This window comes from Tympanuchus pallidicinctus, unplaced genomic scaffold (assembly GCF_026119805.1).
Source record: "Tympanuchus pallidicinctus isolate F22 unplaced genomic scaffold, pur_lepc_1.0 scaffold1, whole genome shotgun sequence".
NCBI classification, from domain to species: domain Eukaryota; kingdom Metazoa; phylum Chordata; class Aves; order Galliformes; family Phasianidae; genus Tympanuchus; species Tympanuchus pallidicinctus.
Window position 1 is genome coordinate 49,680,640 of NW_026294618.1, and position 18,770 is coordinate 49,699,409.

The 18,770-nt window shown below is 35.1% G+C and overlaps 1 protein-coding gene across 2 annotated transcripts in view; it reads left to right on the top strand.

Annotated features, from left to right (window-relative positions):
* Positions 1 to 18,770, top strand: part of NKAIN2 (sodium/potassium transporting ATPase interacting 2) — a 508,528-nt gene that overhangs the window by 179,555 nt on the left and 310,203 nt on the right. The gene's annotated exons all lie outside the window — the stretch shown is intronic.

Consider the following 18,770-nt stretch of genomic DNA (forward strand, 5'->3'; position numbering starts at 1 on the left):
TGACTCTTCCACATCCTGGTTAGCTGTCTTGAGGAAAAGAAAGGGGTATAAAAAAGTCTAATTCTCTGCATTTATTCTGGGCCTACTCATAGCAAAAAATGTAAAAAGCTTTACCTTCAAAAAAATATCTCTGTTGTACTCAGGTTAAAATAAAGGTTAACCACAGCTATATACCTACTCCCTAGCCCCCACAGGATGGTGATATTTTACAGGCAGACTTCTTTAATTTCCTCTGGGATGTTAAACATTTGTTCTAATTAGGGATTTGAAGTTTAGCTCAAAACACCAGAACACTTACATATATGTTCTCTTAGCATTTAATGAAAATGTGCATTCTTTATCATACACCAGAATCCTATTGTACCAAGTAGAATGTAAACATAGGAAGAAAAAAATTGCCCTTGCTCAAAGAGGTTATGAGACAAGAGATGGCAGGTTGCTATAGACAGATGGGAAAGCGGGTTGAAGCAAGGAGAAAGAGCTGCTCAGCTGAAGAAGCAGCATTGCCAGCATACCAGGGACTTAATCACTGTCAAGCAGCAGAAAGTTTCAAGGAGGGTTTTAAAGAAGGTTAAAGAGGTATCTCTGTGAATGCTTAAAGGGAACTCCTATTACACATGAGAGGCAAGTCTGAAGACATTTTCTATTTGAAAGTACAGTTAGTAGCAATGCAAGTGTTGTAAATTGATCAAGAACAGGAACTGTGTCAAAAGAAAAAAAAAATAATTAGCCTTTGATTTATTTTTTCTTTGAAAATTAAGTGAATACAAGTCAGTTAAAGTTTATACTTAAGTGAGCTACACAAGTAGTGCTGCTGTTGTCATAACAATACCCTGGGAAAGTGATCTTTGCAAAAACAGGTGTTTGAAGAATGCAATTGGCTTTCTAAAAGTAAGACTTCAGTGTCTTCTGGAGAGCTCTTAGGGGCTGTGAATAGGAATTTCCGCTCAATTGTGCAGAAGAAAATCTGCATATCTTTTTGTTGTTGTTGTTATGCACTTTTGTACAAGTTCAGTTTAAATAATCTTATTTCTGTTTTCTTTCACATCAAACATTTATTTTCGTGTTTAAGTTCCTTAAAAACTTCAAATTAAAATGTCTTGGTTTTTTTTCCATCAGGTTTGCACTCCACTGTGACTAATTCTGTTACAGAAACCTTTTTATCATTCAACTACTCCTAAAATCTCAGCATGAATAACTTCAGTAAGAAGTTATACAAGTTATATAACTGATTTTATAGAAATGGTTCTCTGCTGCTCTACTTCCAATTGACACATGACTGTTATTGAGATAAGGAATTTGTAAGGAATTTAGCAAATTGTCTTAATGGCAGGACAAGGTGTAATCATTTTCAGTTGAAGGAAGGAAGATTTAGTTTGGATGTCAGTAGGAAGTTCTTTACCAAGAGAGTAATGAGGTGCTGGGATAGGCTCCTCAAAGTCTTTGTGGGTGCTTTGTCCCTGAAGGTGTTCAAGGCCAGATTGGAGGGTGCCCTGGGCAGTCTGGTCTATGATATGGAGATTGGTGGCTACCTGTGATAGGGGAGTTGGAGCTTGATGATCCTTGAGGTCCCTTCCAACCCAAGCCATTCTATGAAAAGGATTGGAAGAAGTGAAGGAATCAAAATCAAAACTTGTAAAGGTCTGTAGGACAAACTATTCCTATTTCTCATCTCAAAATATTTTTAAGTTGGTCTTTACTTCTCAAGTATTCAATAGAAAAGTGAATCTGAGATATTTTCATTTTTTCTCTAATTTTTTTTGTTGTTATTATTGTTGGTTTTGTTTTTTTTTTTCCTTGTAGATTTATAATAGATCATACTCTACAGTACATCATATTGTGGATTATTTGGGGGGCTCAGTTTATTCATCAGATCTAATAGTGAAACTTCTTTTTTTCTCTTCAAAATCTGAGAGAAAATAGAGCATTGCTCTGTCAAATGTTATAATGTGGTAATAGATTCAATTTATATTACATCCAAAATTACATAGATTGTCTAGATTATCTACTCTGTTTATATATGTATGCATATATGTATGAGGGGTATTGCAGATTAGAGTAGATGAGTATAATAGTTCTATAATTTTCATATTCTCCTTCAGCTTAAGCTTTAAGCACATATTGGATGCTGGGTGACCTAGAAGTTGTGTGAAAGAATGAAAAGCATTTGTATAGCATATTTTTATCTCCTGGTCTGTCTACCGTGAGAAGTCTTGTGCTTTCCCCAACAGCAAGAGAGAGCTTCACAGATTTTAATCTTTAATTCACCACCATATGGATGAATTAAACATATTAGCCAAAACTGTCAATGAAAAAAAGTGTAAATTTATTGCAGGACTACAGTATGAAATTTATTTAAGAAAATCTGGCAAGGATTCACAAATCTATTTTTATATAACTTGGAGAATTTTGAAAACAGTATGAAAAAACTCAGTGTAGGCCAAAGTATTTGTCATATGTAGCCCATATACTATTAATAACGATGCAAAAAATGTTTCACTTCTGGTGCAAGTCCAACTCACAGCTTTGCAGCAAGAAAATAAGCAGTGTTCTCTTTATTTGTTGCTAAAGCATCGACTTGAATTCTAAATTATTCTCTCGTGCCAAATGCTGAATTGCTGCAAAAGCTCTTTGGAATAGCAGCACCACCCTACTTGCTATTATTTTCTATTTTTGAAGATAGTTCTGTGTCTCCTAAACAGTGCACATGTATTGAGATGATATTGAAGGAATAAGGAATGCCATGTCTGATTCATTAGTTGAAATCACTTATCATAATTCATTATTTATTTTGATTTATAGTGGATAGAAAGAAGCTACCCAGGGCCATTTTAGCATGAATGATAAATGAAGTCTCATAAAACAATTAAACTAGCAACTAGTGCTTGTCTATTAAGTGGACAATAATTAATGTAAGATTGAGAAAATTCCAACCAATGCTTCCCTCAGTCTTTTATATGCGACTCTAATGACAAAATCTGGCCATTCTTTCCTAAAGCTTGGAAACCTCTGGAAAATTTTTAGCAAATGATTAATAATAAAATTAAGGCCTGTGTGGAATTGGGCACTTTTCTCAGCGTGGTCAACAAAACTTATTCTTTAATGTCAGCAACAGAAAGAATTCAGCCACCTATGAAAACAGTATGTCTTAAGCAGGCTAGTGAATATATGTAAGTATAATAATAGTTGTTCTATCAGCTGTATAGCTAATGAGAGTGCCTGGTTTCCTACAGACTTTTGTCCTTTAATCTTCCAGATCTGTCTTCCATGGCAATAACATCTGTTCCTTCCTGGATCTGTCTGTGACACCCCTGCAGATAAAGCATTTTGTCATTAATCTGCAACGAGATATGTGCAGATTGCCTGGCCCAGCTGCCTTCAGATAGGATGTGTTGTGTTATGTTCTGTCTACTTTCCTCTCAGGAAATTATACCTCAGGATGTAGCTGTGTCAATAGTTTTCTATTTACCTCCCCTTTTTCTAGTCTCCAATCATATAAAATCTTTTATAAAGATTCTGACTTTTATATGACAGGTTATCTTTGAACTTTCTATCACTTACTAGATGTATATGAAATTGGTCTGGCAAAATGGTATCTGACATGGAAGTGCGTATGAAGCAAAGGTGTGTCATTGAATTCCTCCATGCAGAAAAAATGGCATCCATTAACATTCACTGATGCTTGCTGAACATTTATGGTGACCAAAGTGAAGATCTGAGTACACTGATGTGGTGGATGGTGTCTTCCTATAGTGGTGACAGTGACACGAAGGACAAAAACCACTTTCCAGACAATCATGCACAGCTGTTCACACCATGAAATAAAGTGAGTCTTCGTGAGCTCATCACATAAATTGGCTAATGATGGTGGCCATATTCAAAAGCAGCATTTTGTAGCTGAAAATACTCTTTATCGTGCTCTTTGTATCTGTTGCGGTTTCCATGGAAATGAGTAGGAGACATTAATTTTGGAGCAACCTCCATATATTATAATTGATAAAATGAGGATAATCTGTATGTAGCACATTCATAAATATGGATAAGGTCCATTGCATACTGTCTAGTCTGCAGTCTTCACCATATGAATCTTATAAGTAAATTTATGAAGCACGTTTTTCCAACAAGTATATCACAGTATTTGAATTTTTTTTAATAAACTTTTTGCTTATATGTTTTTATTTTCATTTATGGACTAGCAAGCAGGATTTTGATTAACATGCAGAATGCATGGTATGTACAGAGTTTATGTAAAAATAAAAATAAGCATGTTGACTTGTGTTTAGATTTACTTTGAATAGCCACTCAGACTTTTTGCTTTTTTTTTAGCTTCTTGCAATATTTTCACATACTGTGTATTTCAGGAACTCTCCATGCAGAGGCCAATACTGTAGGTAACTTCTCAGCTATAGATTTTGCCATGTGAAGAGGATGAATTGGAATGTTGCTAGATTTTTATTACACATACCTAAAAGCACAGATTGTAGAGAAGGCTAAGAAAACACTAGCACACATGAAAATAATTGGCTTAGTCTATTACATTTTTCCTTTCTGAATTATTCATAGATAATATAACAGATAACTCCTCTCTGCCCCCTAACAATTCATCACTTGATGGATGGATAGGTGGGACTTCAAAATAAATTACTACCATTAAAAAAAAAATAATCAAGTGTAAGGACTTGATTACCACTGCAAGTATTGTCCCACTGTTAAATCTGCAGTGTGTGCTGCATACAAATGCCAGAGTTCGGTGGTAAATGATAAGATGGATGGCCCTACTACCATGTGCTTTCTAATTAACTAGCACTGAAAGTAGCTTTGTCATGAGAGAATAGTCATTGTCACTATAACTAAGAAGCAAATAATTTTTCTTCTTTGACCAATAGATGAATATAGAAGCAGACTGGCAATGGATGTCACTGGGAATAAAATGAAAGCTTACAGAAGACTCTCAGGTGTCAAAGACACTTTTTAATTCTGTATCAAGCATTTGGGCAATATAACACTACCAGACTTGCAGTTTTTTACTAGTAGCCCTGAAGTGTATGGACAGCAACAAAGTGAAACAGAAATGAAAAGTTTAAGCAGGCAGTGCTGCCAAGGTCCATTAGTTTTATTCTATATAATCATTTTTTCTGCTATTCTTCCAAAATCTTATTTAATGTTTCTGAAGCTTGCAATAGCTTTTGCCTCTGCATTTTCTTGAAATGTGTATATTTATAAGCAGCAGTGAAAATAATAAGAATTATTAGAAAATTTGTGTTTTATGATTTGCTGTGATAATTCTGTATTTGGTTAAAATAGACTTATCTGAAAGTCAGACAAATATAATACAGCTATCCCAGACAGTCTCATTTTCCTTACTGGTATTAACAACATATTTCTTTGTGAATAGCTGTTTTTTAACAAATAATTGAAACTGATCTGATGCTTGATCCTATGCTTCTCAGAGGTGTTGCATTAAGGTAGCTGATACTGGAAGTAAACTGAAGCATGATTTAATTTTAAGAAACTAGATATTATAGTAACTTTTAATAGGAAACAAAGCAGTTAAAGAATATTAAATATCTGCTGTTAGCAACTGTAATTTGGGAATGCAGCCTCTGTGTTATGACTCTGACAATGTATCACTATTTCCTACAGTTTCTATGCAACTAGATGGTAACTGTAAGTAATTGAAAAAGATCTAATACAATGCATTTCCAGTTGTGGGAAATATAAGTAATTATTCTTGGTTTTGAAGATAACGAATGATTAGAAGGGGTAGCATTTTAACATTAGGAGGCAGATTGTAATGGTCATTCCTAGAGAAAGAGTTGTTGTAAGGATATGGACCCAACTAGCAAAGAAAAAAATGAATGTATCTTTTTCCTAGGGGACAAAACATCTCTCTGTTGCCCATAAATATCATGCAGTTTTGTACTGAGTAGTGCACCTCACAGAGCAATAATACCACATGAAGCTCTGTTCCTGTCAGGGAACATGACTGACAATAAGGATGTACTACCAGACTGCCCTTTCAAGCCTAGTGGGTTTTATTCAATAACATCCATGAATTTGGGCACAGTTCTCAATCAGTTAAAAAAAAAATTAGTATAATATTGGGAAATTAATAGTGATAGGATAAATGTCCTTAGGCTCAAGATATTAATTATTTGTATTTGTTTAGTAGTGGGGAAAAAATATGGCAGTACAAAAATTACACACTATCCCTGCCTACAGTATAATGGAAGGTGCTTGGTCTTTCAGTGAGCACTTCCTTTGATGTAATAATTCAATCTAACAAATTCATAGAATCACAAAATGGCTTAGGTTGGAAGGGATCTTAAAGAACATCTATTTCCAACCCCCCTGCCATGAGCAGGGTTGCTATCCACCAGATCAGGCTGCTCATCCAACCTGGTCTTGAATACTTCCAGAGATGGGGAATCGACAACTACTCTGGGCAACCTGTACCAGTGCATCATCACACTCTGAGTATAATTTTTTCCCCGAATATCTAACTAAATCTCACCTCTTTTAGCTTAAAACCATTTTTCCTTTTCCTATCACCGTCTGCCTGTGTAAAAAGTTGGTCTCCCTCCTGTTTATAAGTTCCTTTTAAGTACTGAAAGGCTGCAGTGAGATCGTCTTTCCCTTCTCGCAGCTTTACAAACCCAGCTTCTCAGCCTTTCTTTGTAAGAAAGGTTCCCCAGCCCTTTGATTATTTGCGTGGCCATACTCTGGACTCCTTCCAACAGCTCTGCAACCTTTCTGTGTTGGAGGCCACAGACCTGGACCAGTATTCCAGATGGGACCTCACAAGGGCAGAGCAGAGGACAACAATCATCTCCCTCTCCCTTCTGGCCATCCCTCTTTTGATGCGCCCCAGGATACAGCTGGCCTTCCATCTGAAAGACTCAATAAACAACACTTTTTCAAATTAAAAAAAAAAAAAAAAAAAGGGAAAAAAAGTGATTCTGGACTCTAGAATGGAATAAATGTTACCAGCATGTGTTTTTAGGATATTTTAGATAATTCACATTAAAATGAAGTGTTCTTGTTTACAGCCTTTATGTATATATCACCATTTTGTGATAAGTGTTTACTACCAAATTCAAGTAACTGGAAGGTGAACTGCATAATTGCTCCTGGGAAACCTTCTCAAGGTGTGTGTTGGAGCAGATGACCTCCATAGGCCCCTTCCTACCTCAGCCATTTTGTGTTTTTATGTTTTTGCAATTTTGAATCATTTATGTACAAATGTAATGCATATGCACCTGAACTCCATAAAAGACACACTCTCAACCTAAAAATAAAGCATTAGTGGTTGTAGCAATTAATGGTAATCATGATCAAAAATCCCCAGCAATATTTACAATGGAAGAATGATCATTCCATTATAGCCTTTGACCATAATTTCCAGTAGTTTATTATTACATGATTTCTAGAAACCTGTAGTATTAAATGTCAAGCACAAAATGTTGCAGATGCAAACACTGTTTAATTCCTGAGGAAAAGTTAAGAGAAGGGGGGAAAAAAAATTACATTTCTGCATTTGAAACAACATAAATATACTTTGTAGATTAAGATTAGTATCATCTATCATTAATGTAAATACTGACTCACAGAAAATATTCAGGAATTTGTATTAGCAGTGTGATACAGTAACTTTTTGAGTTCATGGATAAAGAAACTATTTTGCAGCTTAGGGACACTGCAAAAGATAATAGTGGATATTTTAGTAGGAAAACATTTGACATAATTTTAAATTATTTATAAATACCAGCCTTTGTGTAATGAAGTGACATGCCTGAAAAATCTCACTTAACACCCCTGTACTAATACTGGTGAAGTGAAAATAAAAGAACCAGGTAGGTATTTAGATAATTAATTCTCTTTGCTTTCATAGTGCATCAGACAAAACCATTGACAGTTTAAACCTGTCCATTTTCTTTGACTTCTATCTGTAAAGTTGCACCTAGTAATATCAGCAGTAGACTTTCAACATCCGACTGAAAAGGACCAGCAAGCAGCGTTTTTATGTAGGCACTCATCTTTATTTCTGTAGTCATTTCAAACATTTGTTTCTAGAAATCTGCAAATTGTTCTTCTCAGAATACATCTGATGATTACAACTGAGGGAAATTTGGGTGAACTGACAACTCTGAGTATATTTGGGTTTTATAGTTGAAGTTTCAAACCTACTGGATGTGATTGGCTGTAAATCTATTTGTTACATTAGCTAGACAGTTTCTGAAAGTCTGTGTGATTATCTTGAAAAGAGATACAAATGAACAACTCTCCCTTTGAATTAGGTGTGGGTATTTTTTTCATTATAAAATTGCACTAAATTAATTTCCTTTAAGTATGTGTTAGAACTCCAAGTACATAAGCAAAATGTAAAGAACAGACCCATGTAATATGTAGGTGAAATTTCTTAGAACACAGCTGTTAAGTTAGCAGAAGAAGTGAAAAGAATTACAAAAGAATTGTACAGACTAGCACTAAATAGAACAAAGGCATCTGATGGAAGTGAACCCTATTCTCAGAAATGACAGCATGAGCAATATCATTGTCTTGGATTCTTATTCGTAAGTTAGTTGAGTAGCTGCAATAAATGTTTTCCATATTCGTCAAAGCTAAAATGCTGTGGAGTTTATTTTTAGAGTATTTATGGTTTATTTAGAATTAAGAACTGTAATTTCCAGCAGCTGTCATTCTCAATATATGGATGCCAGTGCTGATGCCCAAGTGGCATTCTCATTAACAAAAGTTCTTTTAATTTGCATATCAGTATAAAATTACTATAAATCATCTTTTGCTGTTGTCTAGATAACATTTTTTAAAAGACTGTTGCTATCTTCAGCCAGAGAAAAAATTCTTTAAGAAAAGAAGTGTAACCATAGTTACTAAAAAACCTACTTGCTATAATTTGTTGTAATTTTAAAAAATCTAATCACAATTTAGTTTTTCCTTCTCAAAATATAATGAAATTTATAATCAAGTATCTACAATAAAATGTGTTGTGCTTCTACCTAGTGTTCAAATTCACTAAAATTTTGAAGGAGAAAAATGCTATGGTTTATCAGTTCTATTTAAATAAGGTTTGGTTTCAGTTTTAAGTAAAAAGATTTTATCAAGATGATTCTAACTGTGGATTTATGTTTGCATATTCTCGATCCCGCTTAGTGACTATCTTGAAAATATTTGTGTAGGGCACTTTTAATGAAGCTCTTACAACAATTCTGGCTGTAAGTTTTCAATTGTTCTCCTTTTATCATTTATAGTGTCTTATCATTCCTTGCTGTTTTTGTAATTCTACTTTTGGTAACTAAAACCTACATACAATACAGATAAAAAGTGTAAACTTGCAGGGATTTTTGCAAATCAGTGCTCTTCTGAAAAAAAAAAAAAAAAAAAAAAAAAAAAAGAAAAGAAAAGAAATAGTGGAGGGAAGCAGAAATATTAAGTCAACTCTTCTCAGATTAGAATAAAGAGTGCTCTCTTTAATTACATTTTAGAACTGGGGAACTTTGAAGTCAAGCAATAGCAACCTTCCCACTTTGGGTTTTAAATAAAATAACTAATTAGCCCCTGAGAGAAAAAAGGAGTCCCATGAAGTTGAGCATTTGGCTTCATGATTTCATGACCTCTGTGTATTATCAAGGTCTTATTTTGTAAGTGAAGAACTGTTTTGTGGGTTTCCTGCATGATTAAAACCTGTAGTGTCTTTGTTAAGAGATTGACCAAGTGTAGATTTCTGGGAATTGAGACACACATACTGAAAGAAGATTACTTTTGCCAAAAGCCTTAGCACTGTACACTTGCTGAATGAAACATATTCTCCATATAACTTCCAATCATAGTAATTGTCTTGTTAAAGACATTTTTATATTTTGCTCTCACAAGGCAAGTATGGCATTTAGTTTCAATTCTTGGAGGAAATACAAATTACAGTCTCTTCCTGCACTGTCTCTTTTTCTTACATTCTTTGAAAGATCTCTCTTCTACAACAGGTCTTCTACAGGTCTGAAATACTTGCCCATTTCAGTATCTGAATTTCATGGGTGGGTCCAGATAACCTATACACACCCCTTAATCCTAACATTTGCAAACTTCATGGAAAAAGCTTTTGCAGAAGCTAAGTAGAAAAAAAAAAAAAGTGAACTTCCTACCACTCACTATTTCTCATGTCCACATCAGTAATTGATTGCAGTTTCAGAAACCACCATTAACTTAGAATATCACAAATGAAATGGAGAGATTTCAATATCAATCAAAACTTCAATATAGGAATAGATTAAATGGTTTCTATGTTGAAGTCTATCCATTTGAAGAATCGCGCAAAAGGCAAGCTGTCTCCTTTACAGAATTTATGTACTTTGAAGCATCTTTCTATCAAGAGAGAATATATAATATAAACTCAGGACAATCAATTTTTGTAAAATATATCCAGATTTTATAAAAGACTCATGATGGAAGAAAACAAAGTGATGCAATTAGTGCAAATCAATGTGCCTGAAATGGGAAGAGCTAAGAATATCTTCTACCCATATTTCTACTCTTCAAAATTTAACACTTTCTCCAACACAATTTCATTTGGTATTTCCTTACAAATGAACTTTGAAGTGTAGTTCAATCTCATGTATGATATTTTTCCAATGAATTTCTTTGAAATTGCTGTATCTGTGACAGAAAAATATTGTCATGATTTATTCTACAGTTGCAGATCTGCCATTCTGTTCAAGCTCTCATAGCTCCTTTTGGAGTTCCTGCTTTATTAAGTTCTTTCTAGGGAAAAGAATTTCTTCTATGGCAATTAAGATCTTGAGACAGCTCAAAATATTGAACTGGTTTAAAAATAACATTCCTTTGTTAAAGAGAGACCTGAATAAAGGGTAGTATATCATTATGTAATTAAAAGGCATATAAAAAATTAATACGTACAGGGGATATAACTTTGAAAGTTCCAATTTAACTTTTGAATCTCTGGTTTTTGATTAGGGAAAGTTAATATTGCATCAATGTAGGATCTTCCGTAGAATTTAGTTTAAAATTAAATATATATATATTCATTTTCCTTACCACAAAAATGTTTGGATTTATAAATCTGTTCTTTAACTCATCTTATTCTTTTATTTTATTTTATTTTATTTTATTTTACACTATTCTTATTTCATCTCTGGGTGCATGATTAATTAAAAGTCAAATTGCCCTCTCCTTCTCTGTTGTGATATAGCATCTCTGTCTCAACCTTTCTTTGGAAGAAGCTTTTATATTATTATGTTTCAACAGAGGGTATAGCATCATGCGGGTACTTTTTAAACAACTAGAAGCTAATATGGATTTTTGAGAACTTGAGAGGGAAAAAAAGTCTTTTCTATAAAGAGTATTCAAAGAATTTATATTCTTAGTTGCTCTTACCTGGAATATGTCTCAGTCATGATAACATTGTACTTGAAAAAAAGTATCAATTTGGATGATCTCTTATACTTGGTTTTACCATGGGCTGAAGACTCCTTCAGGCCACATGCACTGCACTTTGAGCTTCTCCATGGGCTACACATGAAGATCTGTTCCACATGTTGCCTGTGTGCTGCAGAGAGACAGCCTGCTTTACCATAGTCTTCTTCTGAGATGCTCTGTGCTCTATGCTACCTGCCCTCCTTCTGCACTGACCCTGGAGGGCTGCAGGGCTGTTTCTCTCACATTTCTCACTCCTCTCTCTCAGCATCCATTTTCTCTTTCTTCAATCTGCTCTCAGTAAAGCATACTCAGAGTCACTTATGGTTCAGCATCAAGCCTCTTTTGGGGCATCTGGAGGTTGCTGTGTTTTGATATGGGGCAGTGTTGGGCTCTGCATACAGCGGCAACTCTCTGCTACCAAAACCTCATCACATAAACCCAAAATGTGAAATCAGGAAAGTGGTTATTCTTTTCCACAGTAAAAAACAACGACAAAAACCTGACAATACATCAAGATCAGGTCATATACATAAAGTATTGGTTCCAGTCTGGGGACTCCCAGTACAATAGAAACTTTGACAAACTTGATAAAGTCCAAAGGAGGACTGCTGTACTTGTTGGGTGGCTACAGCACAGAATGTACAGGAAAGCTGCAGGAGCAATTCTTGTTTAGCCTGAGGAGTTGGGGAAGAGGAATACAGCTGCACTTTTCTGCTCCCAAATGATTTTTATACAAAGGAACTGACTCTTTAGTATTGCAAAAGAATGTTTGCAGACTGCAGCGATGGAAATTCCAGTGAGTTATGAGAAAAATGAGTGTTGCTGAGTGTGAGTGTTTGGACACTGGAGCCGGTAACCTAAGTGGCTGAGGAATCTCCACCCATGAAGTTTTTCAAAATGTGTTTGGAGACTGCTATGTGGAAAGTTAACTGGTTTTGAATCTACCTCTGTCCTGTGCAGAAGTTTGGACTAGATGACTTTCAGAGGTCCCCTGTGAAGTAGCATTTCCCATGTTTCTATGATAATTTCATCCTACCTAAGAGGTTTTTTAAACTTTATTTTTTACTTGACTTAAATTCTATGATTTGTGATGGCAGGCCACAATTTCATGCTCATAAGAATTCCATATTACAATCTAGATAGTAGAGTGAACTTTAGTCTTTGTCTTTTTATTTTTATCATGTTCCAAAGCCACAGTTGAAAAAACAGCTTCAGAAAAACTGAAACACCTGTGCATTTCTGTGCTGTTATATTTTAGTACTTCTTCCCTAAAGTGTTTAAATACCACAAGAAAATTATATTCTGCCCAGGGCAATGATAGCTGTATATATAATAAATGTTTTGCTGATTTGCTCTTTGACTGAAATTGGCAATCTTGTATTTTGACACTATATAATGTCAACTGCACTGCATTCCAGGCAGATATCATGGGCATCTGACATTTTTGACATAAGCTTTCATTTAGAAGTATTAACTTGTGTCTCTACCTTTTAAATTAGTGCCCATTGAAATATTACTGGAGATAAATTGTTACATGCTAAGAAAACTATGGATGGATAGATGACTGTCATTTGTGTCTTGAAAAAGATACAAACTGCAATTTTACTGCAACATACCACAATAGGTTGCAGTACAATACACACTGGCATTGTCAACTAGTTAAAATGGTATCAGTATGTCCATATACATTATTATGTAACCTGGAACATAATTGCCACTTTGATGAAATCAAACCCATTCACAATTTTTATTTTAAGTACTTGCTGAATTGTTATTAACTTAAGCCTGCGCAAGTCCTTCTGACTGACTCATATGCTTTCTATATACCACTGACGTACTCTTTACCAAACCAAGACATTATCTGATTTTGGAGGAGATCATGAATGCTTAGGAGTGTGTATTCTTCAGGGAGATTAATATAGTCCTTCTGGGGAAACAGGTTTTTGTGGTACTGTAGATTAGTTTCTAGAGGGCTACTGTATAATAGAAACTAACTGCGGTATTTTGAGTGTTTAAATTCTTCTGCTCCAAACTCTTTTCCTACCCTGACTTGGCTGAAAAGTTTTCCCTAATCTTCAGCAATCTGTTGTCCTAAAGTGCTGCCATTCAAATGGGAGCTATCAAGGTTTTATTGTTCCTTGTGTAGGAGACCCATGACATGGCCTTGATGGCATCTACTGAGGTGTTTAATGATGCAGCAACTTCATAGCCTCAATTAGAATTCTACTTGCATATAAAGAGATTCCCTGAATTGTCATATCCTCAAATCACATCTCCTCCGTTATGTAAATGAAGTGTAAAAATGGCTTACAGCTCCTACAAGATGCACTGCTGTACAGAGAGCTGCTCATAAAATTACTGAATAGAATGAATGGATTAAAAAACATTCACACTGTTACTTCCAGTGGATTAAATCTCCATACTTTTTATTTCAAGTTAATCAGCACTTTGTATTGCAGGACAAAAAACCACTAACTGTTCACTAAGCCTCGGCAGTGGGAATCATTATCATGCTAAAGAACTTCCATTGCCATGAACAAACTGCTGAACTTTTAGAGATGCCAAATTGCAATTCCTAAATATGTAATATTTTTGTTCTTTTCAAATTGAGCATAGAAGTTTATTAAATTATGTATTCAAAAGTTTTGAATGGAAAAAGTTACACAAATAACCTGTGTTATTTTTTCTGAATAAATAATAATACACAGTCTGTATAGTATACGTCAATAGATTCCTACATATGACATTACTTTTTTCTGACATAGTTTGTTGTTTTTGAACCTCTTAAGAAAGAGATTTTTGTTGAGACATACTTAGTGCACAGAATCACCTATTATTTTCTGTTTAACCTAGTAATAATTAAACAAGTAAGGAATATATTTTCATAAAAACAAGATGCATGAATTCGGATCCATAATAGAAGCCCTTGTGCAACATTAACTCTGACACACTATACAAAGTGCCTGTCGTAACTGCATATTACAGCTCATAAAAATTGTAACTTTTCCATTATAATGTGAATTTACAAACTGTAGACAGTCTTTTGAAAAATGCATACATGCTTGTTCTTCCTAGCAATAGGAGGTGTAACACTGACTGTGCCTTTATTAAAAGAGCATAATAAACTTCAATCATTTCCTCTAATAGAGGCTCACCAATGTGCCATATCTGTATTAAAACCTGAAGAATAGATGAGTCTCAACAATTATCATGTGTGTAATACCAGTTGTATCACAGTTGTTGAGGCCTTTTCAGGATGATGCTTTTTAAATCAGAAGATTTAATGAAAAAGAGTTTGAGAGCTCATATTACATTTTAGAAAAGGCATGTGAGAGCACCTAAAGTATTCTGGAAATGCTGGGGGAGTTGGCATTGTTTCTACTTCAACCAGGTGCTGTATCCTTCTGTTCACCCCCACTTTCTTCTATGAGTAAATGTTTCCTTTGTCAAAGACCTTAAGACTATCTCCCTGTTTAGACAGTCTTCACGATGATGCTTCTGCTTTCAGCCTGTATCTTAAGACAGCAGGGAAAATCTATATTTGTTTCTCATCACCATGCATAAGTAATTATTTCAAATGATCTTGGGTTAAGATTTGAAGATTTAAGCTGCCCTCCCCAGATGAGTCCTTCTTCCTTGGTCGCTAAAGTGAAATGTTGCTCTTGAGTATTACCACAACAATAACTACTGCCATAGCTTGACAAGGGCCAAAACCATTATTTTTGTTTTTTTACAATTCTGAAGTACTAATTATTTGGAATGTTTTCTTATCCTGAAGACGAATGTAGCCTGCTTAAAATAAATAAAAAGTTTGTAAAACTTAAACATTTTTGTACACGGTGAAATCCCCATGTAGGCTGCCATTTAAGTAAGAGCATTACAAATGTTTGTCACTAAAACGAAAGGCTACTGTAGTTTTATAACAATGGTGTAACTCCTAGGTAACTCCTGAGTAAGAGGTGTTAGCTAACGCTAGGAACCTGATCCATTTGTTTTATGAGGCATTTTGTGAAACTGCTGGATGTAGTTTCTCAACAGAACTGAAAACAGATCTTTAAATTCTCTGTTTATAATGGAAATAATATATAGTTATATATAACTATATATATCCTATATATACCCTATGTATGTAGGATACTAGTTTGTTCATGTAACACAACTAGCCAGTGCTAATGTGGGGCAGTGGTAATTATCCTTTTAACCCCAGCATGTCCTCAGCAAACCTCTGCACAGAGGTATAAACAGCTGCCAGAAAAGATAAGAACAGAATGCATTCTTCTGGCTTACAGCTCAGTGTACTTCCCCCAGGCTACGGGGAATTTATTTATTGGAAACATGTAGCTGAAGGATACCAATTCTGTCATGACTTGCCAGCGTAACACAGCAGACTGTGGGATTTGATTGAAGGCCTGATACTTCTGATTTGGGAAAGCCTTGATGTATCTTTTTCTCCTAGTCATTGAATACTCCTTCTGTATTAAGCACAGTTAAGCTTTTGAAACTTTTGTGTTCATTTGTGATCTACTATTGTGCTAAGCATTTCTATTTTGAGAGGGAAATAAGGATCACAAGTGGGAGGACCTTATATCTGTTTCCTCTGACATCAGCAGGATAGTTCTTGGCCCTATTCTGCCTTTTCACAGAGGCTCTGCATACTTTTAGATATACAAGCATGCCAACACAGAGTGTTGCTCTCTCAGCCATTTCTATCAAAATGAGACACCACTATCACTCAGGATGCAGTGAACTAGACCAGGATGACAAATTAAAGAATAATAACTTATGCAGCTACATCCACAGGTCCATGACTCAATGTGATGAAACACAAAGAGACCTTTATTCTTTTAACACAGTTCAGCTCCAAGAAGCATGCAATATCCTAGTGCAGTCCAAATGATACACAGCTTTTATAAAGTTCTGTTTACATATGCACTTAAAAGGTGCTACTGAATTTATGATATGGATTACAGTAGGTCAATACTAAACTGTTATCGCTTAGGTACCAGTTCTGCAGTCACTAGGTAGATCTGATGGCTCTTTACCAAAACACCTCAGCACCTCTATATTTGAGAGCAGAAGTTTTGGGATATCACCCAAAATGCATTACAAGCAGTGCTGTTTACTTCAGGCTTGAATAGGTTCCTAATAGGACATGCCATTTTGGTGCCATGGTATTGATACGGCAGGGAAAGAAGCTGAGACACCACAGATTAGTCAAAGTAGCTTACTGTGTTCATGCTTAAATACATGAATGCAATTGCCAAACTAATAGAAGTTAGGTATTTTATCTTTATTTGCTAAGGGACAAGTTGCCAGGAACAAGTTGACAGTAAAACTGCACTGTAAGTTGTCTCAGAAACTTTCTCAAAGTCTTTTTATTTTTAAATTTACGTGTTGCAAATAATTTGCTGAATGACTTAACATCCTTCTTTCAATTAGCTTTGTAGTATTTTTAAGAGAATTTTTCTCTGATCCTAAATGTCAAGAAAAGAGTTTGGTTAATGTGTGCAGTAAATCTTTCCTTTTCAGTGGCAATTAGATGAGTAACAATTCAATTTAATAAACACGGGATAAATATCATCACAGGTAACCCTGACTTCAGTTATGGGTTCTTGACCCATAGCATAGCCCATAACCTGTCCATACTGCTTGCAGCTAAATTAAATTGTATTGTTTTTTTTTCAATTATTTGCTCAAAATATTTCTCAAATGATAATAATAAAATATTGTCAAATATTCTCTCCCTAGCACAAGTATTTTATCTTGAAGTGTTCTTTTGTGTGCCACCCAACAAAATTAAGCAAATTGCCAGAGCATTTCCCAGACTTTTCTGTTATAGCTGCTAGTGTGGCCAGAACTGATCAACCACGTGCTGCTTCCACACTGCTGAACTCAGCAAATCATCTGTGCAGAACTCCAGCAGATGGGCCCATTGTCTTCTGATGGTGCATGCTGTCTTATGGACCATTTTATAGCTTGTACTTCTTTGGTTTAGCACCGTAATAGATACACTAATAAAGATGAAACAACATGCCTTGATTTCAGTGAGACCACGGGAGGTTTGTGCCATCTGATTTAACTTTTTTTCTTCAGCATCCCCAGATGATGACTGTTACATATTCTTTTAGAAATAAATATATTAAAATATGCTATGTTGATAGGACTTGCAGTCCTGAGCTGCAGGCAGATCTCTGTGCTGGATGCGATGAACCTCATGCTGCCAACCCTTCTATGGGGAGTCTCTGGGAAGCAGATTAGGCTCACTGCAAACACAAAAATCCTAATTACGTGTAAAAGCAATTAACCAATACTCAAAAACACTGTGCTCAAGACCTTTTCTGGACCTGATTTAAACATCAGTCAATTTTTTTTTTTTTTTTTTTTTTTTTTTTTCTGCACTCAGGCATAAGCCTGTCCTTTACAGAGAGAGTATATGATAAGAGATTTGGAAAACAGAAGTAGCTAACAAAAAAAAAAAAAAAAAGAAAAGAAAAGAAAAGAAAAAAATCCCCACAAAAACAACAGAAATATAAGAGAAAAACATACAATTATCAGCTTTGAAAAATTCATCTCATACATGCCAAGCGAACAACTGCAAGATTATTCAAATGGGAATGCATTTCTGCTACTCACAGTATTTTTTAGTCCTTTAAACCAATTTCCCCCATTTGAAAACAGAACATAAAAATGTGAATATGTTGCTGCAAGTTCCCAAACACCACTATTTGAAATAATGTCTTCCAGGATACAGCAAAAATGGATTAGGCATCACTTAATTAAAGCAAACTTTGAATGAAATAATGTTTTGACTCTGGGTTTTGTGATAGCAGGGCTGTGGGCCAGGACAAAGGTTTGGGGACTCAGCAGCTCTCTAGTAGCTGCTGTAAGCCCTATTTCTTTCTGCTCTGCTAATATGGATGTACTGCTATCATTTGTTGTAAAAAAAAAAAAGATAGTTCTACAACTGACAGTGTCTGTTGTCTGCAGAATGAGAAGGAGGTTTTTTAGATACCCCTTTTTAAGCTAAAAGGATACTCAATATTTATTACAACTTATCAGAGATGCGCTTATAGGAGCTTTTAATGCTGCAGATTTCTTTCTTTTTTTCTTTTTTTTTCTTTTTCTTTCGTATTTTGGGAGATTCAGAACATGCTCAAGGCACGAGCTAGAAGCAAGTAGCTTTGCCTGCCATCATGCATTCTGCTTTTGTGGGCTGAGGGAAATTACTGGGTGGCTGGAGCAAACACTTTTTGTAGGCCTCCTTAATGTTTAGATCTATACATTTCCTCTTGATTTCACAAAGGCTCCTTAGAGTCAGAGAA